At 31.2% G+C, this 26,865-nt stretch overlaps 1 long non-coding RNA gene across 2 annotated transcripts; it reads left to right on the top strand.

The window, feature by feature from the left end:
* The first annotated feature begins 2,547 nt into the window (after window positions 1-2,547).
* LOC133176034 (uncharacterized) lies at window positions 2,548-24,733 on the top strand. Of its 2 annotated transcripts, XR_009719375.1 has the most exons (10): window positions 2,548-2,750; window positions 5,239-5,367; window positions 7,856-7,984; window positions 10,473-10,601; window positions 13,090-13,218; window positions 15,707-15,835; window positions 18,324-18,452; window positions 20,941-21,069; window positions 23,097-23,225; window positions 24,572-24,733. It is a non-coding gene; the product is annotated as an uncharacterized LOC133176034 (long non-coding RNA). The 2 variants fall into 2 exon arrangements; XR_009719376.1 differs by lacking the exons at window positions 20,941-21,069; window positions 23,097-23,225; window positions 24,572-24,733 and adding an exon at window positions 19,799-19,960.
* The last annotated feature ends 2,132 nt before the right edge of the window (window positions 24,734-26,865 follow it).

Here is a 26,865-nt window from a genome sequence, read left to right on the forward strand (position 1 = left end):
TAGGACAGTATGAACAACTTTATACAGTGTATTGTGCTACTTAAAGCATTCTTTTTCAATTAAGTCTTGGACCACAATATATATGTCTACAGTCCCCTGTCCTTTTCCATTTTTTTTCCGTAGTAGAACTGTATAGAAGTGTGAAGCAAGAAAAGAATTGTTTTCTATCATCTAAATTATAAAAATGGATTCTATTTAATTTAAACATATTTTCTTCCCTGTTAGAGAAGATTGACAACGGAAATTCATCTTCTCCGTGTTTTGTTAGATCTAGAATTTCCTGTTCGTTATATACATTATAGAGATTTTTCAAAATACATTGTACATGTTGCACGTAGTTAAGTACGTTTTAAGTTGATTTTTGCGTTTCCGTCCCTGTTTCAAGGAAAAACCCATAAGTATTTTAAAGGAATATATCTAAAACATCAGCATGGTTTTTATACGTCTAGATGACATACAAATATATGATACATATCAGTCAAATAAATTCTTAGAACTGAACTTAATCTTTATCTGGGTTATGTTAAACGGGTCAATCTGTTCAAAATATTTACTTGAGGGGATGGATCGAAGAATCGAAGAAAATAGATCTATGAAGATAGAAAATAAATAATTCAGCTCTGTAAAAACATGAACAAGGAAAATGACGACAACCCATATTTTTCAACCCATTTGAAAATCAGAATAGAAAGCTGTGTTTTTTTCCTTGTTTACAAGAATATAAGGGCTTATAACTTCTTTATTCCTATACCAATTTTCCTGAATGATGCATCAATGGACAGGAAATAATCAGTACTTTCTATTTTTACTACTTTCGGGGTATTTGTAAACTTAATTTTTTTTTGTCAATCATGGAGAAACAATGAATTCAAGGGTGAGGGATATAAAATTTTGTGCAAAAATGCATTGATTTTTTAAAATAAGAGAAATGGACCCGTATGAGTGCTTGATTATGATTTTGCTTGATGTATTTAAAATTATGAAAGAGAATAAAAATGGTATAAGTACATTAATAGGCTAACCGATGACTTAAAATTTGGGTGCAGTTGTGGCTAGATGGAAGCATTTTAAAAGAATTTGCATATAGAACTGTGCATGCTGTAAAATCTTTATTAATGATTGAATTTTCCTGAAATTTGGCATAATGTCACTACATAGTCTGTAGTATGACTTATGATGTTAAATGTTGTAAAATCAAGAAAATTCTTTTCATATTGGGTACATACCTCTAATTATTTTTAGAATCGGTAGGAGAAGAAAGTAGTGCAGAAAAAATTACAAGTTCTTTAATTTGCAGACCTGAGTAAAAAAAACTGTGATAAGGTATTAAACTGAGCCTCATACTTGTTGATAAGGAGTATGTTCCCTTGCAAAAAAGCTTGGCAGATGTAATTTATCAAGAAGATCAGCAGAATTATTTTATGTATTATAACACCAGTGAGAAGTCTTGAAATCCCCTACTTTCACTTTCATTTTCAGAGGTTAACGCAGACAGACGCATTTTGCCGGAAAACGAATCTGACATGCCACCTCGAGATTTTAACCAAGGAAAGACAACTTGATGTGCTTTGATTTGAGGGGTCACTCAATGCTGAACGAAAATTAGGGACATTGCTATGTGAAGAAATGTTAACATTGCCGCCTATGGGAAAACAATTAGTGGGCTGTACCCAATATGTGAAGCCTATTGGTAAGAGAAAATTCTCACAGATCTTTACTTTGTTTTGAACTCGGTGTTTACTATCATTTCCAATTGTTTAAATTTATGAAAGAAGCAAATTTTAATTTGTTTATACATATTTTGAAACAAATCGATTTGTTAATACCCCTCCCCCCCCTTTTAGGAACAGACAGCTTATGCGCATATCTCCCATTGTGTACACATGTAGCATGTAAATTAAATGTATCGATTCTATACAATTTATTAATTCCGAGCCATTAATAGATATTTAGAAAAGGAACAATTATTTTAGAAGTACATCCACCACTATTGTTTATCATTAATACACAAAAGTTCAGAAATGAGGTCGGAATCAGTATTCAGTGAAGTTCAAGGTCAAAGTGAAAGTAGAATGGCAGTAAGTTATCAACACTGCTTAGTGCAGCTATGCTACCTAATGCAGAGTCTTGCAGTATGTAGGTGATATGCATTTGTCATTTTATGAAAGAGGTAAAGAAAAAAGAGGTTTCCATGCTTTATTACAATATTTGTAAATGAAAACTTTTATTTTCATGGAATAGAATTACATGAACGAGGACATACATGTGCATTTTTTCAAAGAAGTCGGTCAGGCTACAGTTGTGTAGAAGTTAAGCAGTGTGTGTGTGAACATGCACACTAACATTTTTTTTTTTTATATTTTATTAACTGGATTACATGTATTTGTCTAATGTATAATTATTGTCAGTTACATGCTTTTTACCTGTATTATTAATTTACATGTAATTTAACAATGCTGAAACTAATCAGTGCAAATTCATAATTTTCAATTGATATCAAATTAAGGGCATCAGGGAATGTTGTAGGATTGTGTGTGTTTGATGTCTGTCTGTGAATGTTTTAGGTGCTTTTTGATGCTGATTAATTATTGCACCATTTTTTAAATTGATTTTTTTTTTAGGTTCATGGTGATACAGGTTAACTTTGAGGTTCATGCAGATGGTGTTTAAAACTATCAGTCAGGAAAAACAAACTCATTTGAACACAGCTTGAGTCTTCATATATAAAATGATGGCAGTGCTTTTAATATGTAAGTTGAATTTTCTAAAGCTTCTTTGTGTGTATGTGTGTGTGTGCGGGAGGAGGGGGGGGGGGTGTTAAAGCTTAGTAAATGTAGATTTTAAATGAATATTTGAGCAATGAAAGTGAACATCAAACTAATCTGTACATGTATGCTATATATTTTACAGCTAATATGTTTTAAAGAGAATTTCAAAACAGTTACATTCATAGTGTCGTGTACGATAAAATATTAAGATTAAAAAATATAAGAGTTGAAATTTCTTTAATATTTGTCAGTCAGAATGAGCGACTTGTAAGGAAATTCAAAACTTTCAAAGTTCTCTTTCATTTTCCTACAAATTACAAAATGGTTACCATGGAAACAAAACATTTTCTGTAGACTATTTATTTGATCTGCTCATGCAAGTATTTTTGTTATTTTATAGTTATAATGAATATTTTAGTTCTAATTTCAACTTTAATTAAAAGTACGGGAAAAGTAACACTACATGTGTAATAAGCAATCCATTATTATGATGTCATTATGACGTCATAGATGAGTGACCTTGCATTGGCGTAAAAATTGCTTTGAAACAGATGAATGTTTACAAGAATATAAGGGCTTATAACTTCTTTATTCCTATACCAATTTTCCTGAATGATGCATCAATGGACAGGAAATAATCAGTACTTTCTATTTTTACTACTTTCGGGGTATTTGTAAACTTAATTTTTTTTTGTCAATCATGGAGAAACAATGAATTCAAGGGTGAGGGATATAAAATTTTGTGCAAAAATGCATTGATTTTTTAAAATAAGAGAAATGGACCCGTATGAGTGCTTGATTATGATTTTGCTTGATGTATTTAAAATTATGAAAGAGAATAAAAATGGTATAAGTACATTAATAGGCTAACCGATGACTTAAAATTTGGGTGCAGTTGTGGCTAGATGGAAGCATTTTAAAAGAATTTGCATATAGAACTGTGCATGCTGTAAAATCTTTATTAATGATTGAATTTTCCTGAAATTTGGCATAATGTCACTACATAGTCTGTAGTATGACTTATGATGTTAAATGTTGTAAAATCAAGAAAATTCTTTTCATATTGGGTACATACCTCTAATTATTTTTAGAATCGGTAGGAGAAGAAAGTAGTGCAGAAAAAATTACAAGTTCTTTAATTTGCAGACCTGAGTAAAAAAAACTGTGATAAGGTATTAAACTGAGCCTCATACTTGTTGATAAGGAGTATGTTCCCTTGCAAAAAAGCTTGGCAGATGTAATTTATCAAGAAGATCAGCAGAATTATTTTATGTATTATAACACCAGTGAGAAGTCTTGAAATCCCCTACTTTCACTTTCATTTTCAGAGGTTAACGCAGACAGACGCATTTTGCCGGAAAACGAATCTGACATGCCACCTCGAGATTTTAACCAAGGAAAGACAACTTGATGTGCTTTGATTTGAGGGGTCACTCAATGCTGAACGAAAATTAGGGACATTGCTATGTGAAGAAATGTTAACATTGCCGCCTATGGGAAAACAATTAGTGGGCTGTACCCAATATGTGAAGCCTATTGGTAAGAGAAAATTCTCACAGATCTTTACTTTGTTTTGAACTCGGTGTTTACTATCATTTCCAATTGTTTAAATTTATGAAAGAAGCAAATTTTAATTTGTTTATACATATTTTGAAACAAATCGATTTGTTAATACCCCTCCCCCCCCTTTTAGGAACAGACAGCTTATGCGCATATCTCCCATTGTGTACACATGTAGCATGTAAATTAAATGTATCGATTCTATACAATTTATTAATTCCGAGCCATTAATAGATATTTAGAAAAGGAACAATTATTTTAGAAGTACATCCACCACTATTGTTTATCATCAATACACAAAAGTTCAGAAATGAGGTCGGAATCAGTATTCAGTGAAGTTCAAGGTCAAAGTGAAAGTAGAATGGCAGTAAGTTATCAACACTGCTTAGTGCAGCTATGCTACCTAATGCAGAGTCTTGCAGTATGTAGGTGATATGCATTTGTCATTTTATGAAAGAGGTAAAGAAAAAAGAGGTTTCCATGCTTTATTACAATATTTGTAAATGAAAACTTTTATTTTCATGGAATAGAATTACATGAACGAGGACATACATGTGCATTTTTTCAAAGAAGTCGGTCAGGCTACAGTTGTGTAGAAGTTAAGCAGTGTGTGTGTGAACATGCACACTAACATTTTTTTTTTTTATATTTTATTAACTGGATTACATGTATTTGTCTAATGTATAATTATTGTCAGTTACATGCTTTTTACCTGTATTATTAATTTACATGTAATTTAACAATGCTGAAACTAATCAGTGCAAATTCATAATTTTCAATTGATATCAAATTAAGGGCATCAGGGAATGTTGTAGGATTGTGTGTGTTTGATGTCTGTCTGTGAATGTTTTAGGTGCTTTTTGATGCTGATTAATTATTGCACCATTTTTTAAATTGATTTTTTTTTTAGGTTCATGGTGATACAGGTTAACTTTGAGGTTCATGCAGATGGTGTTTAAAACTATCAGTCAGGAAAAACAAACTCATTTGAACACAGCTTGAGTCTTCATATATAAAATGATGGCAGTGCTTTTAATATGTAAGTTGAATTTTCTAAAGCTTCTTTGTGTGTATGTGTGTGTGTGCGGGAGGAGGGGGGGGGGGTGTTAAAGCTTAGTAAATGTAGATTTTAAATGAATATTTGAGCAATGAAAGTGAACATCAAACTAATCTGTACATGTATGCTATATATTTTACAGCTAATATGTTTTAAAGAGAATTTCAAAACAGTTACATTCATAGTGTCGTGTACGATAAAATATTAAGATTAAAAAATATAAGAGTTGAAATTTCTTTAATATTTGTCAGTCAGAATGAGCGACTTGTAAGGAAATTCAAAACTTTCAAAGTTCTCTTTCATTTTCCTACAAATTACAAAATGGTTACCATGGAAACAAAACATTTTCTGTAGACTATTTATTTGATCTGCTCATGCAAGTATTTTTGTTATTTTATAGTTATAATGAATATTTTAGTTCTAATTTCAACTTTAATTAAAAGTACGGGAAAAGTAACACTACATGTGTAATAAGCAATCCATTATTATGATGTCATTATGACGTCATAGATGAGTGACCTTGCATTGGCGTAAAAATTGCTTTGAAACAGATGAATGTTTACAAGAATATAAGGGCTTATAACTTCTTTATTCCTATACCAATTTTCCTGAATGATGCATCAATGGACAGGAAATAATCAGTACTTTCTATTTTTACTACTTTCGGGGTATTTGTAAACTTAATTTTTTTTTGTCAATCATGGAGAAACAATGAATTCAAGGGTGAGGGATATAAAATTTTGTGCAAAAATGCATTGATTTTTTAAAATAAGAGAAATGGACCCGTATGAGTGCTTGATTATGATTTTGCTTGATGTATTTAAAATTATGAAAGAGAATAAAAATGGTATAAGTACATTAATAGGCTAACCGATGACTTAAAATTTGGGTGCAGTTGTGGCTAGATGGAAGCATTTTAAAAGAATTTGCATATAGAACTGTGCATGCTGTAAAATCTTTATTAATGATTGAATTTTCCTGAAATTTGGCATAATGTCACTACATAGTCTGTAGTATGACTTATGATGTTAAATGTTGTAAAATCAAGAAAATTCTTTTCATATTGGGTACATACCTCTAATTATTTTTAGAATCGGTAGGAGAAGAAAGTAGTGCAGAAAAAATTACAAGTTCTTTAATTTGCAGACCTGAGTAAAAAAAACTGTGATAAGGTATTAAACTGAGCCTCATACTTGTTGATAAGGAGTATGTTCCCTTGCAAAAAAGCTTGGCAGATGTAATTTATCAAGAAGATCAGCAGAATTATTTTATGTATTATAACACCAGTGAGAAGTCTTGAAATCCCCTACTTTCACTTTCATTTTCAGAGGTTAACGCAGACAGACGCATTTTGCCGGAAAACGAATCTGACATGCCACCTCGAGATTTTAACCAAGGAAAGACAACTTGATGTGCTTTGATTTGAGGGGTCACTCAATGCTGAACGAAAATTAGGGACATTGCTATGTGAAGAAATGTTAACATTGCCGCCTATGGGAAAACAATTAGTGGGCTGTACCCAATATGTGAAGCCTATTGGTAAGAGAAAATTCTCACAGATCTTTACTTTGTTTTGAACTCGGTGTTTACTATCATTTCCAATTGTTTAAATTTATGAAAGAAGCAAATTTTAATTTGTTTATACATATTTTGAAACAAATCGATTTGTTAATACCCCTCCCCCCCCTTTTAGGAACAGACAGCTTATGCGCATATCTCCCATTGTGTACACATGTAGCATGTAAATTAAATGTATCGATTCTATACAATTTATTAATTCCGAGCCATTAATAGATATTTAGAAAAGGAACAATTATTTTAGAAGTACATCCACCACTATTGTTTATCATCAATACACAAAAGTTCAGAAATGAGGTCGGAATCAGTATTCAGTGAAGTTCAAGGTCAAAGTGAAAGTAGAATGGCAGTAAGTTATCAACACTGCTTAGTGCAGCTATGCTACCTAATGCAGAGTCTTGCAGTATGTAGGTGATATGCATTTGTCATTTTATGAAAGAGGTAAAGAAAAAAGAGGTTTCCATGCTTTATTACAATATTTGTAAATGAAAACTTTTATTTTCATGGAATAGAATTACATGAACGAGGACATACATGTGCATTTTTTCAAAGAAGTCGGTCAGGCTACAGTTGTGTAGAAGTTAAGCAGTGTGTGTGTGAACATGCACACTAACATTTTTTTTTTTTATATTTTATTAACTGGATTACATGTATTTGTCTAATGTATAATTATTGTCAGTTACATGCTTTTTACCTGTATTATTAATTTACATGTAATTTAACAATGCTGAAACTAATCAGTGCAAATTCATAATTTTCAATTGATATCAAATTAAGGGCATCAGGGAATGTTGTAGGATTGTGTGTGTTTGATGTCTGTCTGTGAATGTTTTAGGTGCTTTTTGATGCTGATTAATTATTGCACCATTTTTTAAATTGATTTTTTTTTTAGGTTCATGGTGATACAGGTTAACTTTGAGGTTCATGCAGATGGTGTTTAAAACTATCAGTCAGGAAAAACAAACTCATTTGAACACAGCTTGAGTCTTCATATATAAAATGATGGCAGTGCTTTTAATATGTAAGTTGAATTTTCTAAAGCTTCTTTGTGTGTATGTGTGTGTGTGCGGGAGGAGGGGGGGGGGGTGTTAAAGCTTAGTAAATGTAGATTTTAAATGAATATTTGAGCAATGAAAGTGAACATCAAACTAATCTGTACATGTATGCTATATATTTTACAGCTAATATGTTTTAAAGAGAATTTCAAAACAGTTACATTCATAGTGTCGTGTACGATAAAATATTAAGATTAAAAAATATAAGAGTTGAAATTTCTTTAATATTTGTCAGTCAGAATGAGCGACTTGTAAGGAAATTCAAAACTTTCAAAGTTCTCTTTCATTTTCCTACAAATTACAAAATGGTTACCATGGAAACAAAACATTTTCTGTAGACTATTTATTTGATCTGCTCATGCAAGTATTTTTGTTATTTTATAGTTATAATGAATATTTTAGTTCTAATTTCAACTTTAATTAAAAGTACGGGAAAAGTAACACTACATGTGTAATAAGCAATCCATTATTATGATGTCATTATGACGTCATAGATGAGTGACCTTGCATTGGCGTAAAAATTGCTTTGAAACAGATGAATGTTTACAAGAATATAAGGGCTTATAACTTCTTTATTCCTATACCAATTTTCCTGAATGATGCATCAATGGACAGGAAATAATCAGTACTTTCTATTTTTACTACTTTCGGGGTATTTGTAAACTTAATTTTTTTTTGTCAATCATGGAGAAACAATGAATTCAAGGGTGAGGGATATAAAATTTTGTGCAAAAATGCATTGATTTTTTAAAATAAGAGAAATGGACCCGTATGAGTGCTTGATTATGATTTTGCTTGATGTATTTAAAATTATGAAAGAGAATAAAAATGGTATAAGTACATTAATAGGCTAACCGATGACTTAAAATTTGGGTGCAGTTGTGGCTAGATGGAAGCATTTTAAAAGAATTTGCATATAGAACTGTGCATGCTGTAAAATCTTTATTAATGATTGAATTTTCCTGAAATTTGGCATAATGTCACTACATAGTCTGTAGTATGACTTATGATGTTAAATGTTGTAAAATCAAGAAAATTCTTTTCATATTGGGTACATACCTCTAATTATTTTTAGAATCGGTAGGAGAAGAAAGTAGTGCAGAAAAAATTACAAGTTCTTTAATTTGCAGACCTGAGTAAAAAAAACTGTGATAAGGTATTAAACTGAGCCTCATACTTGTTGATAAGGAGTATGTTCCCTTGCAAAAAAGCTTGGCAGATGTAATTTATCAAGAAGATCAGCAGAATTATTTTATGTATTATAACACCAGTGAGAAGTCTTGAAATCCCCTACTTTCACTTTCATTTTCAGAGGTTAACGCAGACAGACGCATTTTGCCGGAAAACGAATCTGACATGCCACCTCGAGATTTTAACCAAGGAAAGACAACTTGATGTGCTTTGATTTGAGGGGTCACTCAATGCTGAACGAAAATTAGGGACATTGCTATGTGAAGAAATGTTAACATTGCCGCCTATGGGAAAACAATTAGTGGGCTGTACCCAATATGTGAAGCCTATTGGTAAGAGAAAATTCTCACAGATCTTTACTTTGTTTTGAACTCGGTGTTTACTATCATTTCCAATTGTTTAAATTTATGAAAGAAGCAAATTTTAATTTGTTTATACATATTTTGAAACAAATCGATTTGTTAATACCCCTCCCCCCCCTTTTAGGAACAGACAGCTTATGCGCATATCTCCCATTGTGTACACATGTAGCATGTAAATTAAATGTATCGATTCTATACAATTTATTAATTCCGAGCCATTAATAGATATTTAGAAAAGGAACAATTATTTTAGAAGTACATCCACCACTATTGTTTATCATCAATACACAAAAGTTCAGAAATGAGGTCGGAATCAGTATTCAGTGAAGTTCAAGGTCAAAGTGAAAGTAGAATGGCAGTAAGTTATCAACACTGCTTAGTGCAGCTATGCTACCTAATGCAGAGTCTTGCAGTATGTAGGTGATATGCATTTGTCATTTTATGAAAGAGGTAAAGAAAAAAGAGGTTTCCATGCTTTATTACAATATTTGTAAATGAAAACTTTTATTTTCATGGAATAGAATTACATGAACGAGGACATACATGTGCATTTTTTCAAAGAAGTCGGTCAGGCTACAGTTGTGTAGAAGTTAAGCAGTGTGTGTGTGAACATGCACACTAACATTTTTTTTTTTTATATTTTATTAACTGGATTACATGTATTTGTCTAATGTATAATTATTGTCAGTTACATGCTTTTTACCTGTATTATTAATTTACATGTAATTTAACAATGCTGAAACTAATCAGTGCAAATTCATAATTTTCAATTGATATCAAATTAAGGGCATCAGGGAATGTTGTAGGATTGTGTGTGTTTGATGTCTGTCTGTGAATGTTTTAGGTGCTTTTTGATGCTGATTAATTATTGCACCATTTTTTAAATTGATTTTTTTTTTAGGTTCATGGTGATACAGGTTAACTTTGAGGTTCATGCAGATGGTGTTTAAAACTATCAGTCAGGAAAAACAAACTCATTTGAACACAGCTTGAGTCTTCATATATAAAATGATGGCAGTGCTTTTAATATGTAAGTTGAATTTTCTAAAGCTTCTTTGTGTGTATGTGTGTGTGTGCGGGAGGAGGGGGGGGGGGTGTTAAAGCTTAGTAAATGTAGATTTTAAATGAATATTTGAGCAATGAAAGTGAACATCAAACTAATCTGTACATGTATGCTATATATTTTACAGCTAATATGTTTTAAAGAGAATTTCAAAACAGTTACATTCATAGTGTCGTGTACGATAAAATATTAAGATTAAAAAATATAAGAGTTGAAATTTCTTTAATATTTGTCAGTCAGAATGAGCGACTTGTAAGGAAATTCAAAACTTTCAAAGTTCTCTTTCATTTTCCTACAAATTACAAAATGGTTACCATGGAAACAAAACATTTTCTGTAGACTATTTATTTGATCTGCTCATGCAAGTATTTTTGTTATTTTATAGTTATAATGAATATTTTAGTTCTAATTTCAACTTTAATTAAAAGTACGGGAAAAGTAACACTACATGTGTAATAAGCAATCCATTATTATGATGTCATTATGACGTCATAGATGAGTGACCTTGCATTGGCGTAAAAATTGCTTTGAAACAGATGAATGTTTACAAGAATATAAGGGCTTATAACTTCTTTATTCCTATACCAATTTTCCTGAATGATGCATCAATGGACAGGAAATAATCAGTACTTTCTATTTTTACTACTTTCGGGGTATTTGTAAACTTAATTTTTTTTTGTCAATCATGGAGAAACAATGAATTCAAGGGTGAGGGATATAAAATTTTGTGCAAAAATGCATTGATTTTTTAAAATAAGAGAAATGGACCCGTATGAGTGCTTGATTATGATTTTGCTTGATGTATTTAAAATTATGAAAGAGAATAAAAATGGTATAAGTACATTAATAGGCTAACCGATGACTTAAAATTTGGGTGCAGTTGTGGCTAGATGGAAGCATTTTAAAAGAATTTGCATATAGAACTGTGCATGCTGTAAAATCTTTATTAATGATTGAATTTTCCTGAAATTTGGCATAATGTCACTACATAGTCTGTAGTATGACTTATGATGTTAAATGTTGTAAAATCAAGAAAATTCTTTTCATATTGGGTACATACCTCTAATTATTTTTAGAATCGGTAGGAGAAGAAAGTAGTGCAGAAAAAATTACAAGTTCTTTAATTTGCAGACCTGAGTAAAAAAAACTGTGATAAGGTATTAAACTGAGCCTCATACTTGTTGATAAGGAGTATGTTCCCTTGCAAAAAAGCTTGGCAGATGTAATTTATCAAGAAGATCAGCAGAATTATTTTATGTATTATAACACCAGTGAGAAGTCTTGAAATCCCCTACTTTCACTTTCATTTTCAGAGGTTAACGCAGACAGACGCATTTTGCCGGAAAACGAATCTGACATGCCACCTCGAGATTTTAACCAAGGAAAGACAACTTGATGTGCTTTGATTTGAGGGGTCACTCAATGCTGAACGAAAATTAGGGACATTGCTATGTGAAGAAATGTTAACATTGCCGCCTATGGGAAAACAATTAGTGGGCTGTACCCAATATGTGAAGCCTATTGGTAAGAGAAAATTCTCACAGATCTTTACTTTGTTTTGAACTCGGTGTTTACTATCATTTCCAATTGTTTAAATTTATGAAAGAAGCAAATTTTAATTTGTTTATACATATTTTGAAACAAATCGATTTGTTAATACCCCTCCCCCCCCTTTTAGGAACAGACAGCTTATGCGCATATCTCCCATTGTGTACACATGTAGCATGTAAATTAAATGTATCGATTCTATACAATTTATTAATTCCGAGCCATTAATAGATATTTAGAAAAGGAACAATTATTTTAGAAGTACATCCACCACTATTGTTTATCATCAATACACAAAAGTTCAGAAATGAGGTCGGAATCAGTATTCAGTGAAGTTCAAGGTCAAAGTGAAAGTAGAATGGCAGTAAGTTATCAACACTGCTTAGTGCAGCTATGCTACCTAATGCAGAGTCTTGCAGTATGTAGGTGATATGCATTTGTCATTTTATGAAAGAGGTAAAGAAAAAAGAGGTTTCCATGCTTTATTACAATATTTGTAAATGAAAACTTTTATTTTCATGGAATAGAATTACATGAACGAGGACATACATGTGCATTTTTTCAAAGAAGTCGGTCAGGCTACAGTTGTGTAGAAGTTAAGCAGTGTGTGTGTGAACATGCACACTAACATTTTTTTTTTTTATATTTTATTAACTGGATTACATGTATTTGTCTAATGTATAATTATTGTCAGTTACATGCTTTTTACCTGTATTATTAATTTACATGTAATTTAACAATGCTGAAACTAATCAGTGCAAATTCATAATTTTCAATTGATATCAAATTAAGGGCATCAGGGAATGTTGTAGGATTGTGTGTGTTTGATGTCTGTCTGTGAATGTTTTAGGTGCTTTTTGATGCTGATTAATTATTGCACCATTTTTTAAATTGATTTTTTTTTTAGGTTCATGGTGATACAGGTTAACTTTGAGGTTCATGCAGATGGTGTTTAAAACTATCAGTCAGGAAAAACAAACTCATTTGAACACAGCTTGAGTCTTCATATATAAAATGATGGCAGTGCTTTTAATATGTAAGTTGAATTTTCTAAAGCTTCTTTGTGTGTATGTGTGTGTGTGCGGGAGGAGGGGGGGGGGGTGTTAAAGCTTAGTAAATGTAGATTTTAAATGAATATTTGAGCAATGAAAGTGAACATCAAACTAATCTGTACATGTATGCTATATATTTTACAGCTAATATGTTTTAAAGAGAATTTCAAAACAGTTACATTCATAGTGTCGTGTACGATAAAATATTAAGATTAAAAAATATAAGAGTTGAAATTTCTTTAATATTTGTCAGTCAGAATGAGCGACTTGTAAGGAAATTCAAAACTTTCAAAGTTCTCTTTCATTTTCCTACAAATTACAAAATGGTTACCATGGAAACAAAACATTTTCTGTAGACTATTTATTTGATCTGCTCATGCAAGTATTTTTGTTATTTTATAGTTATAATGAATATTTTAGTTCTAATTTCAACTTTAATTAAAAGTACGGGAAAAGTAACACTACATGTGTAATAAGCAATCCATTATTATGATGTCATTATGACGTCATAGATGAGTGACCTTGCATTGGCGTAAAAATTGCTTTGAAACAGATGAATGTTTACAAGAATATAAGGGCTTATAACTTCTTTATTCCTATACCAATTTTCCTGAATGATGCATCAATGGACAGGAAATAATCAGTACTTTCTATTTTTACTACTTTCGGGGTATTTGTAAACTTAATTTTTTTTTGTCAATCATGGAGAAACAATGAATTCAAGGGTGAGGGATATAAAATTTTGTGCAAAAATGCATTGATTTTTTAAAATAAGAGAAATGGACCCGTATGAGTGCTTGATTATGATTTTGCTTGATGTATTTAAAATTATGAAAGAGAATAAAAATGGTATAAGTACATTAATAGGCTAACCGATGACTTAAAATTTGGGTGCAGTTGTGGCTAGATGGAAGCATTTTAAAAGAATTTGCATATAGAACTGTGCATGCTGTAAAATCTTTATTAATGATTGAATTTTCCTGAAATTTGGCATAATGTCACTACATAGTCTGTAGTATGACTTATGATGTTAAATGTTGTAAAATCAAGAAAATTCTTTTCATATTGGGTACATACCTCTAATTATTTTTAGAATCGGTAGGAGAAGAAAGTAGTGCAGAAAAAATTACAAGTTCTTTAATTTGCAGACCTGAGTAAAAAAAACTGTGATAAGGTATTAAACTGAGCCTCATACTTGTTGATAAGGAGTATGTTCCCTTGCAAAAAAGCTTGGCAGATGTAATTTATCAAGAAGATCAGCAGAATTATTTTATGTATTATAACACCAGTGAGAAGTCTTGAAATCCCCTACTTTCACTTTCATTTTCAGAGGTTAACGCAGACAGACGCATTTTGCCGGAAAACGAATCTGACATGCCACCTCGAGATTTTAACCAAGGAAAGACAACTTGATGTGCTTTGATTTGAGGGGTCACTCAATGCTGAACGAAAATTAGGGACATTGCTATGTGAAGAAATGTTAACATTGCCGCCTATGGGAAAACAATTAGTGGGCTGTACCCAATATGTGAAGCCTATTGGTAAGAGAAAATTCTCACAGATCTTTACTTTGTTTTGAACTCGGTGTTTACTATCATTTCCAATTGTTTAAATTTATGAAAGAAGCAAATTTTAATTTGTTTATACATATTTTGAAACAAATCGATTTGTTAATACCCCTCCCCCCCCTTTTAGGAACAGACAGCTTATGCGCATATCTCCCATTGTGTACACATGTAGCATGTAAATTAAATGTATCGATTCTATACAATTTATTAATTCCGAGCCATTAATAGATATTTAGAAAAGGAACAATTATTTTAGAAGTACATCCACCACTATTGTTTATCATCAATACACAAAAGTTCAGAAATGAGGTCGGAATCAGTATTCAGTGAAGTTCAAGGTCAAAGTGAAAGTAGAATGGCAGTAAGTTATCAACACTGCTTAGTGCAGCTATGCTACCTAATGCAGAGTCTTGCAGTATGTAGGTGATATGCATTTGTCATTTTATGAAAGAGGTAAAGAAAAAAGAGGTTTCCATGCTTTATTACAATATTTGTAAATGAAAACTTTTATTTTCATGGAATAGAATTACATGAACGAGGACATACATGTGCATTTTTTCAAAGAAGTCGGTCAGGCTACAGTTGTGTAGAAGTTAAGCAGTGTGTGTGTGAACATGCACACTAACATTTTTTTTTTTTATATTTTATTAACTGGATTACATGTATTTGTCTAATGTATAATTATTGTCAGTTACATGCTTTTTACCTGTATTATTAATTTACATGTAATTTAACAATGCTGAAACTAATCAGTGCAAATTCATAATTTTCAATTGATATCAAATTAAGGGCATCAGGGAATGTTGTAGGATTGTGTGTGTTTGATGTCTGTCTGTGAATGTTTTAGGTGCTTTTTGATGCTGATTAATTATTGCACCATTTTTTAAATTGATTTTTTTTTTAGGTTCATGGTGATACAGGTTAACTTTGAGGTTCATGCAGATGGTGTTTAAAACTATCAGTCAGGAAAAACAAACTCATTTGAACACAGCTTGAGTCTTCATATATAAAATGATGGCAGTGCTTTTAATATGTAAGTTGAATTTTCTAAAGCTTCTTTGTGTGTATGTGTGTGTGTGCGGGAGGAGGGGGGGGGGGTGTTAAAGCTTAGTAAATGTAGATTTTAAATGAATATTTGAGCAATGAAAGTGAACATCAAACTAATCTGTACATGTATGCTATATATTTTACAGCTAATATGTTTTAAAGAGAATTTCAAAACAGTTACATTCATAGTGTCGTGTACGATAAAATATTAAGATTAAAAAATATAAGAGTTGAAATTTCTTTAATATTTGTCAGTCAGAATGAGCGACTTGTAAGGAAATTCAAAACTTTCAAAGTTCTCTTTCATTTTCCTACAAATTACAAAATGGTTACCATGGAAACAAAACATTTTCTGTAGACTATTTATTTGATCTGCTCATGCAAGTATTTTTGTTATTTTATAGTTATAATGAATATTTTAGTTCTAATTTCAACTTTAATTAAAAGTACGGGAAAAGTAACACTACATGTGTAATAAGCAATCCATTATTATGATGTCATTATGACGTCATAGATGAGTGACCTTGCATTGGCGTAAAAATTGCTTTGAAACAGATGAATGTTTACAAGAATATAAGGGCTTATAACTTCTTTATTCCTATACCAATTTTCCTGAATGATGCATCAATGGACAGGAAATAATCAGTACTTTCTATTTTTACTACTTTCGGGGTATTTGTAAACTTAATTTTTTTTTGTCAATCATGGAGAAACAATGAATTCAAGGGTGAGGGATATAAAATTTTGTGCAAAAATGCATTGATTTTTTAAAATAAGAGAAATGGACCCGTATGAGTGCTTGATTATGATTTTGCTTGATGTATTTAAAATTATGAAAGAGAATAAAAATGGTATAAGTACATTAATAGGCTAACCGATGACTTAAAATTTGGGTGCAGTTGTGGCTAGATGGAAGCATTTTAAAAGAATTTGCATATAGAACTGTGCATGCTGTAAAATCTTTATTAATGATTGAATTTTCCTGAAATTTGGCACAATGTCACTACATAGTCTGTAGTATGACTTATGATGTTAAATGTTGTAAAATCAAGAAAATTCTTTTCATATTGGGTACATACCTCTAATTATTTTTAGAATCGGTAGGAGAAGAAAGTAGTGCAGAAAAAATTACAAGTTCTTTAATTTGCAGACCTGAGTAAAAAAAACTGTGATAAGGTATTAAACTGAGCCTCATACTTGTTGATAAGGAGTATGTTCCCTTGCAAAAAAGCTTGGCAGATGTAATTTATCAAGAAGATCAGCAGAATTATTTTATGTATTATAACACCAGTGAGAAGTCTTGAAATCCCCTACTTTCACTTTCATTTTCAGAGGTTAACGCAGACAGACGCATTTTGCCGGAAAACGAATCTGACATGCCACCTCGAGATTTTAACCAAGGAAAGACAACTTGATGTGCTTTGATTTGAGGGGTCACTCAATGCTGAACGAAAATTAGGGACATTGCTATGTGAAGAAATGTTAACATTGCCGCCTATGGGAAAACAATTAGTGGGCTGTACCCAATATGTGAAGCCTATTGGTAAGAGAAAATTCTCACAGATCTTTACTTTGTTTTGAACTCGGTGTTTACTATCATTTCCAATTGTTTAAATTTATGAAAGAAGCAAATTTTAATTTGTTTATACATATTTTGAAACAAATCGATTTGTTAATACCCCTCCCCCCCCTTTTAGGAACAGACAGCTTATGCGCATATCTCCCATTGTGTACACATGTAGCATGTAAATTAAATGTATCGATTCTATACAATTTATTAATTCCGAGCCATTAATAGATATTTAGAAAAGGAACAATTATTTTAGAAGTACATCCACCACTATTGTTTATCATCAATACACAAAAGTTCAGAAATGAGGTCGGAATCAGTATTCAGTGAAGTTCAAGGTCAAAGTGAAAGTAGAATGGCAGTAAGTTATCAACACTGCTTAGTGCAGCTATGCTACCTAATGCAGAGTCTTGCAGTATGTAGGTGATATGCATTTGTCATTTTATGAAAGAGGTAAAGAAAAAAGAGGTTTCCATGCTTTATTACAATATTTGTAAATGAAAACTTTTATTTTCATGGAATAGAATTACATGAACGAGGACATACATGTGCATTTTTTCAAAGAAGTCGGTCAGGCTACAGTTGTGTAGAAGTTAAGCAGTGTGTGTGTGAACATGCACACTAACATTTTTTTTTTTTATATTTTATTAACTGGATTACATGTATTTGTCTAATGTATAATTATTGTCAGTTACATGCTTTTTACCTGTATTATTAATTTACATGTAATTTAACAATGCTGAAACTAATCAGTGCAAATTCATAATTTTCAATTGATATCAAATTAAGGGCATCAGGGAATGTTGTAGGATTGTGTGTGTTTGATGTCTGTCTGTGAATGTTTTAGGTGCTTTTTGATGCTGATTAATTATTGCACCATTTTTTAAATTGATTTTTTTTTTAGGTTCATGGTGATACAGGTTAACTTTGAGGTTCATGCAGATGGTGTTTAAAACTATCAGTCAGGAAAAACAAACTCATTTGAACACAGCTTGAGTCTTCATATATAAAATGATGGCAGTGCTTTTAATATGTAAGTTGAATTTTCTAAAGCTTCTTTGTGTGTATGTGTGTGTGTGCGGGAGGAGGGGGGGGGGGTGTTAAAGCTTAGTAAATGTAGATTTTAAATGAATATTTGAGCAATGAAAGTGAACATCAAACTAATCTGTACATGTATGCTATATATTTTACAGCTAATATGTTTTAAAGAGAATTTCAAAACAGTTACATTCATAGTGTCGTGTACGATAAAATATTAAGATTAAAAAATATAAGAGTTGAAATTTCTTTAATATTTGTCAGTCAGAATGAGCGACTTGTAAGGAAATTCAAAACTTTCAAAGTTCTCTTTCATTTTCCTACAAATTACAAAATGGTTACCATGGAAACAAAACATTTTCTGTAGACTATTTATTTGATCTGCTCATGCAAGTATTTTTGTTATTTTATAGTTATAATGAATATTTTAGTTCTAATTTCAACTTTAATTAAAAGTACGGGAAAAGTAACACTACATGTGTAATAAGCAATCCATTATTATGATGTCATTATGACGTCATAGATGAGTGACCTTGCATTGGCGTAAAAATTGCTTTGAAACAGATGAATGTTTACAAGAATATAAGGGCTTATAACTTCTTTATTCCTATACCAATTTTCCTGAATGATGCATCAATGGACAGGAAATAATCAGTACTTTCTATTTTTACTACTTTCGGGGTATTTGTAAACTTAATTTTTTTTTGTCAATCATGGAGAAACAATGAATTCAAGGGTGAGGGATATAAAATTTTGTGCAAAAATGCATTGATTTTTTAAAATAAGAGAAATGGACCCGTATGAGTGCTTGATTATGATTTTGCTTGATGTATTTAAAATTATGAAAGAGAATAAAAATGGTATAAGTACATTAATAGGCTAACCGATGACTTAAAATTTGGGTGCAGTTGTGGCTAGATGGAAGCATTTTAAAAGAATTTGCATATAGAACTGTGCATGCTGTAAAATCTTTATTAATGATTGAATTTTCCTGAAATTTGGCATAATGTCACTACATAGTCTGTAGTATGACTTATGATGTTAAATGTTGTAAAATCAAGAAAATTCTTTTCATATTGGGTACATACCTCTAATTATTTTTAGAATCGGTAGGAGAAGAAAGTAGTGCAGAAAAAATTACAAGTTCTTTAATTTGCAGACCTGAGTAAAAAAAACTGTGATAAGGTATTAAACTGAGCCTCATACTTGTTGATAAGGAGTATGTTCCCTTGCAAAAAAGCTTGGCAGATGTAATTTATCAAGAAGATCAGCAGAATTATTTTATGTATTATAACACCAGTGAGAAGTCTTGAAATCCCCTACTTTCACTTTCATTTTCAGAGGTTAACGCAGACAGACGCATTTTGCCGGAAAACGAATCTGACATGCCACCTCGAGATTTTAACCAAGGAAAGACAACTTGATGTGCTTTGATTTGAGGGGTCACTCAATGCTGAACGAAAATTAGGGACATTGCTATGTGAAGAAATGTTAACATTGCCGCCTATGGGAAAACAATTAGTGGGCTGTACCCAATATGTGAAGCCTATTGGTAAGAGAAAATTCTCACAGATCTTTACTTTGTTTTGAACTCGGTGTTTACTATCATTTCCAATTGTTTAAATTTATGAAAGAAGCAAATTTTAATTTGTTTATACATATTTTGAAACAAATCGATTTGTTAATACCCCTCCCCCCCCTTTTAGGAACAGACAGCTTATGCGCATATCTCCCATTGTGTACACATGTAGCATGTAAATTAAATGTATCGATTCTATACAATTTATTAATTCCGAGCCATTAATAGATATTTAGAAAAGGAACAATTATTTTAGAAGTACATCCACCACTATTGTTTATCATCAATACACAAAAGTTCAGAAATGAGGTCGGAATCAGTATTCAGTGAAGTTCAAGGTCAAAGTGAAAGTAGAATGGCAGTAAGTTATCAACACTGCTTAGTGCAGCTATGCTACCTAATGCAGAGTCTTGCAGTATGTAGGTGATATGCATTTGTCATTTTATGAAAGAGGTAAAGAAAAAAGAGGTTTCCATGCTTTATTACAATATTTGTAAATGAAAACTTTTATTTTCATGGAATAGAATTACATGAACGAGGACATACATGTGCATTTTTTCAAAGAAGTCGGTCAGGCTACAGTTGTGTAGAAGTTAAGCAGTGTGTGTGTGAACATGCACACTAACATTTTTTTTTTTTATATTTTATTAACTGGATTACATGTATTTGTCTAATGTATAATTATTGTCAGTTACATGCTTTTTACCTGTATTATTAATTTACATGTAATTTAACAATGCTGAAACTAATCAGTGCAAATTCATAATTTTCAATTGATATCAAATTAAGGGCATCAGGGAATGTTGTAGGATTGTGTGTGTTTGATGTCTGTCTGTGAATGTTTTAGGTGCTTTTTGATGCTGATTAATTATTGCACCATTTTTTAAATTGATTTTTTTTTTAGGTTCATGGTGATACAGGTTAACTTTGAGGTTCATGCAGATGGTGTTTAAAACTATCAGTCAGGAAAAACAAACTCATTTGAACACAGCTTGAGTCTTCATATATAAAATGATGGCAGTGCTTTTAATATGTAAGTTGAATTTTCTAAAGCTTCTTTGTGTGTATGTGTGTGTGTGCGGGAGGAGGGGGGGGGGGTGTTAAAGCTTAGTAAATGTAGATTTTAAATGAATATTTGAGCAATGAAAGTGAACATCAAACTAATCTGTACATGTATGCTATATATTTTACAGCTAATATGTTTTAAAGAGAATTTCAAAACAGTTACATTCATAGTGTCGTGTACGATAAAATATTAAGATTAAAAAATATAAGAGTTGAAATTTCTTTAATATTTGTCAGTCAGAATGAGCGACTTGTAAGGAAATTCAAAACTTTCAAAGTTCTCTTTCATTTTCCTACAAATTACAAAATGGTTACCATGGAAACAAAACATTTTCTGTAGACTATTTATTTGATCTGCTCATGCAAGTATTTTTGTTATTTTATAGTTATAATGAATATTTTAGTTCTAATTTCAACTTTAATTAAAAGTACGGGAAAAGTAACACTACATGTGTAATAAGCAATCCATTATTATGATGTCATTATGACGTCATAGATGAGTGACCTTGCATTGGCGTAAAAATTGCTTTGAAACAGATGAATGTTTACAAGAATATAAGGGCTTATAACTTCTTTATTCCTATACCAATTTTCCTGAATGATGCATCAATGGACAGGAAATAATCAGTACTTTCTATTTTTACTACTTTCGGGGTATTTGTAAACTTAATTTTTTTTTGTCAATCATGGAGAAACAATGAATTCAAGGGTGAGGGATATAAAATTTTGTGCAAAAATGCATTGATTTTTTAAAATAAGAGAAATGGACCCGTATGAGTGCTTGATTATGATTTTGCTTGATGTATTTAAAATTATGAAAGAGAATAAAAATGGTATAAGTACATTAATAGGCTAACCGATGACTTAAAATTTGGGTGCAGTTGTGGCTAGATGGAAGCATTTTAAAAGAATTTGCATATAGAACTGTGCATGCTGTAAAATCTTTATTAATGATTGAATTTTCCTGAAATTTGGCATAATGTCACTACATAGTCTGTAGTATGACTTATGATGTTAAATGTTGTAAAATCAAGAAAATTCTTTTCAATATGTGAAGCCTATTGGTAAGAGAAAATTCTCACAGATCTTTACTTTGTTTTGAACTCGGTGTTTACTATCATTTCCAATTGTTTAAATTTATGAAAGAAGCAAATTTTAATTTGTTTATACATATTTTGAAACAAATCGATTTGTTAATACCCCTCCCCCCCCTTTTAGGAACAGACAGCTTATGCGCATATCTCCCATTGTGTACACATGTAGCATGTAAATTAAATGTATCGATTCTATACAATTTATTAATTCCGAGCCATTAATAGATATTTAGAAAAGGAACAATTATTTTAGAAGTACATCCACCACTATTGTTTATCATCAATACACAAAAGTTCAGAAATGAGGTCGGAATCAGTATTCAGTGAAGTTCAAGGTCAAAGTGAAAGTAGAATGGCAGTAAGTTATCAACACTGCTTAGTGCAGCTATGCTACCTAATGCAGAGTCTTGCAGTATGTAGGTGATATGCATTTGTCATTTTATGAAAGAGGTAAAGAAAAAAGAGGTTTCCATGCTTTATTACAATATTTGTAAATGAAAACTTTTATTTTCATGGAATAGAATTACATGAACGAGGACATACATGTGCATTTTTTCAAAGAAGTCGGTCAGGCTACAGTTGTGTAGAAGTTAAGCAGTGTGTGTGTGAACATGCACACTAACATTTTTTTTTTTTATATTTTATTAACTGGATTACATGTATTTGTCTAATGTATAATTATTGTCAGTTACATGCTTTTTACCTGTATTATTAATTTACATGTAATTTAACAATGCTGAAACTAATCAGTGCAAATTCATAATTTTCAATTGATATCAAATTAAGGGCATCAGGGAATGTTGTAGGATTGTGTGTGTTTGATGTCTGTCTGTGAATGTTTTAGGTGCTTTTTGATGCTGATTAATTATTGCACCATTTTTTAAATTGATTTTTTTTTTAGGTTCATGGTGATACAGGTTAACTTTGAGGTTCATGCAGATGGTGTTTAAAACTATCAGTCAGGAAAAACAAACTCATTTGAACACAGCTTGAGTCTTCATATATAAAATGATGGCAGTGCTTTTAATATGTAAGTTGAATTTTCTAAAGCTTCTTTGTGTGTATGTGTGTGTGTGCGGGAGGAGGGGGGGGGGGTGTTAAAGCTTAGTAAATGTAGATTTTAAATGAATATTTGAGCAATGAAAGTGAACATCAAACTAATCTGTACATGTATGCTATATATTTTACAGCTAATATGTTTTAAAGAGAATTTCAAAACAGTTACATTCATAGTGTCGTGTACGATAAAATATTAAGATTAAAAAATATAAGAGTTGAAATTTCTTTAATATTTGTCAGTCAGAATGAGCGACTTGTAAGGAAATTCAAAACTTTCAAAGTTCTCTTTCATTTTCCTACAAATTACAAAATGGTTACCATGGAAACAAAACATTTTCTGTAGACTATTTATTTGATCTGCTCATGCAAGTATTTTTGTTATTTTATAGTTATAATGAATATTTTAGTTCTAATTTCAACTTTAATTAAAAGTACGGGAAAAGTAACACTACATGTGTAATAAGCAATCCATTATTATGATGTCATTATGACGTCATAGATGAGTGACCTTGCATTGGCGTAAAAATTGCTTTGAAACAGATGAATGTTTACAAGAATATAAGGGCTTATAACTTCTTTATTCCTATACCAATTTTCCTGAATGATGCATCAATGGACAGGAAATAATCAGTACTTTCTATTTTTACTACTTTCGGGGTATTTGTAAACTTAATTTTTTTTTGTCAATCATGGAGAAACAATGAATTCAAGGGTGAGGGATATAAAATTTTGTGCAAAAATGCATTGATTTTTTAAAATAAGAGAAATGGACCCGTATGAGTGCTTGATTATGATTTTGCTTGATGTATTTAAAATTATGAAAGAGAATAAAAATGGTATAAGTACATTAATAGGCTAACCGATGACTTAAAATTTGGGTGCAGTTGTGGCTAGATGGAAGCATTTTAAAAGAATTTGCATATAGAACTGTGCATGCTGTAAAATCTTTATTAATGATTGAATTTTCCTGAAATTTGGCATAATGTCACTACATAGTCTGTAGTATGACTTATGATGTTAAATGTTGTAAAATCAAGAAAATTCTTTTCATATTGGGTACATACCTCTAATTATTTTTAGAATCGGTAGGAGAAGAAAGTAGTGCAGAAAAAATTACAAGTTCTTTAATTTGCAGACCTGAGTAAAAAAAACTGTGATAAGGTATTAAACTGAGCCTCATACTTGTTGATAAGGAGTATGTTCCCTTGCAAAAAAGCTTGGCAGATGTAATTTATCAAGAAGATCAGCAGAATTATTTTATGTATTATAACACCAGTGAGAAGTCTTGAAATCCCCTACTTTCACTTTCATTTTCAGAGGTTAACGCAGACAGACGCATTTTGCCGGAAAACGAATCTGACATGCCACCTCGAGATTTTAACCAAGGAAAGACAACTTGATGTGCTTTGATTTGAGGGGTCACTCAATGCTGAACGAAAATTAGGGACATTGCTATGTGAAGAAATGTTAACATTGCCGCCTATGGGAAAACAATTAGTGGGCTGTACCCAATATGTGAAGCCTATTGGTAAGAGAAAATTCTCACAGATCTTTACTTTGTTTTGAACTCGGTGTTTACTATCATTTCCAATTGTTTAAATTTATGAAAGAAGCAAATTTTAATTTGTTTATACATATTTTGAAACAAATCGATTTGTTAATACCCCTCCCCCCCCTTTTAGGAACAGACAGCTTATGCGCATATCTCCCATTGTGTACACATGTAGCATGTAAATTAAATGTATCGATTCTATACAATTTATTAATTCCGAGCCATTAATAGATATTTAGAAAAGGAACAATTATTTTAGAAGTACATCCACCACTATTGTTTATCATCAATACACAAAAGTTCAGAAATGAGGTCGGAATCAGTATTCAGTGAAGTTCAAGGTCAAAGTGAAAGTAGAATGGCAGTAAGTTATCAACACTGCTTAGTGCAGCTATGCTACCTAATGCAGAGTCTTGCAGTATGTAGGTGATATGCATTTGTCATTTTATGAAAGAGGTAAAGAAAAAAGAGGTTTCCATGCTTTATTACAATATTTGTAAATGAAAACTTTTATTTTCATGGAATAGAATTACATGAACGAGGACATACATGTGCATTTTTTCAAAGAAGTCGGTCAGGCTACAGTTGTGTAGAAGTTAAGCAGTGTGTGTGTGAACATGCACACTAACATTTTTTTTTTTTATATTTTATTAACTGGATTACATGTATTTGTCTAATGTATAATTATTGTCAGTTACATGCTTTTTACCTGTATTATTAATTTACATGTAATTTAACAATGCTGAAACTAATCAGTGCAAATTCATAATTTTCAATTGATATCAAATTAAGGGCATCAGGGAATGTTGTAGGATTGTGTGTGTTTGATGTCTGTCTGTGAATGTTTTAGGTGCTTTTTGATGCTGATTAATTATTGCACCATTTTTTAAATTGATTTTTTTTTTAGGTTCATGGTGATACAGGTTAACTTTGAGGTTCATGCAGATGGTGTTTAAAACTATCAGTCAGGAAAAACAAACTCATTTGAACACAGCTTGAGTCTTCATATATAAAATGATGGCAGTGCTTTTAATATGTAAGTTGAATTTTCTAAAGCTTCTTTGTGTGTATGTGTGTGTGTGCGGGAGGAGGGGGGGGGGGTGTTAAAGCTTAGTAAATGTAGATTTTAAATGAATATTTGAGCAATGAAAGTGAACATCAAACTAATCTGTACATGTATGCTATATATTTTACAGCTAATATGTTTTAAAGAGAATTTCAAAACAGTTACATTCATAGTGTCGTGTACGATAAAATATTAAGATTAAAAAATATAAGAGTTGAAATTTCTTTAATATTTGTCAGTCAGAATGAGCGACTTGTAAGGAAATTCAAAACTTTCAAAGTTCTCTTTCATTTTCCTACAAATTACAAAATGGTTACCATGGAAACAAAACATTTTCTGTAGACTATTTATTTGATCTGCTCATGCAAGTATTTTTGTTATTTTATAGTTATAATGAATATTTTAGTTCTAATTTCAACTTTAATTAAAAGTACGGGAAAAGTAACACTACATGTGTAATAAGCAATCCATTATTATGATGTCATTATGACGTCATAGATGAGTGACCTTGCATTGGCGTAAAAATTGCTTTGAAACAGATGAATGTTTACAAGAATATAAGGGCTTATAACTTCTTTATTCCTATACCAATTTTCCTGAATGATGCATCAATGGACAGGAAATAATCAGTACTTTCTATTTTTACTACTTTCGGGGTATTTGTAAACTTAATTTTTTTTTGTCAATCATGGAGAAACAATGAATTCAAGGGTGAGGGATATAAAATTTTGTGCAAAAATGCATTGATTTTTTAAAATAAGAGAAATGGACCCGTATGAGTGCTTGATTATGATTTTGCTTGATGTATTTAAAATTATGAAAGAGAATAAAAATGGTATAAGTACATTAATAGGCTAACCGATGACTTAAAATTTGGGTGCAGTTGTGGCTAGATGGAAGCATTTTAAAAGAATTTGCATATAGAACTGTGCATGCTGTAAAATCTTTATTAATGATTGAATTTTCCTGAAATTTGGCACAATGTCACTACAT

The sequence above is a fragment of the Saccostrea echinata genome, unplaced genomic scaffold, assembly GCF_033153115.1.
Source record: "Saccostrea echinata isolate AGI-Se365-2 ecotype Australia unplaced genomic scaffold, CSIRO_AGI_Sech_v1 ptg000065l, whole genome shotgun sequence".
In the NCBI taxonomy this organism is placed as follows: Eukaryota; Metazoa; Mollusca; class Bivalvia; order Ostreida; family Ostreidae; genus Saccostrea; species Saccostrea echinata.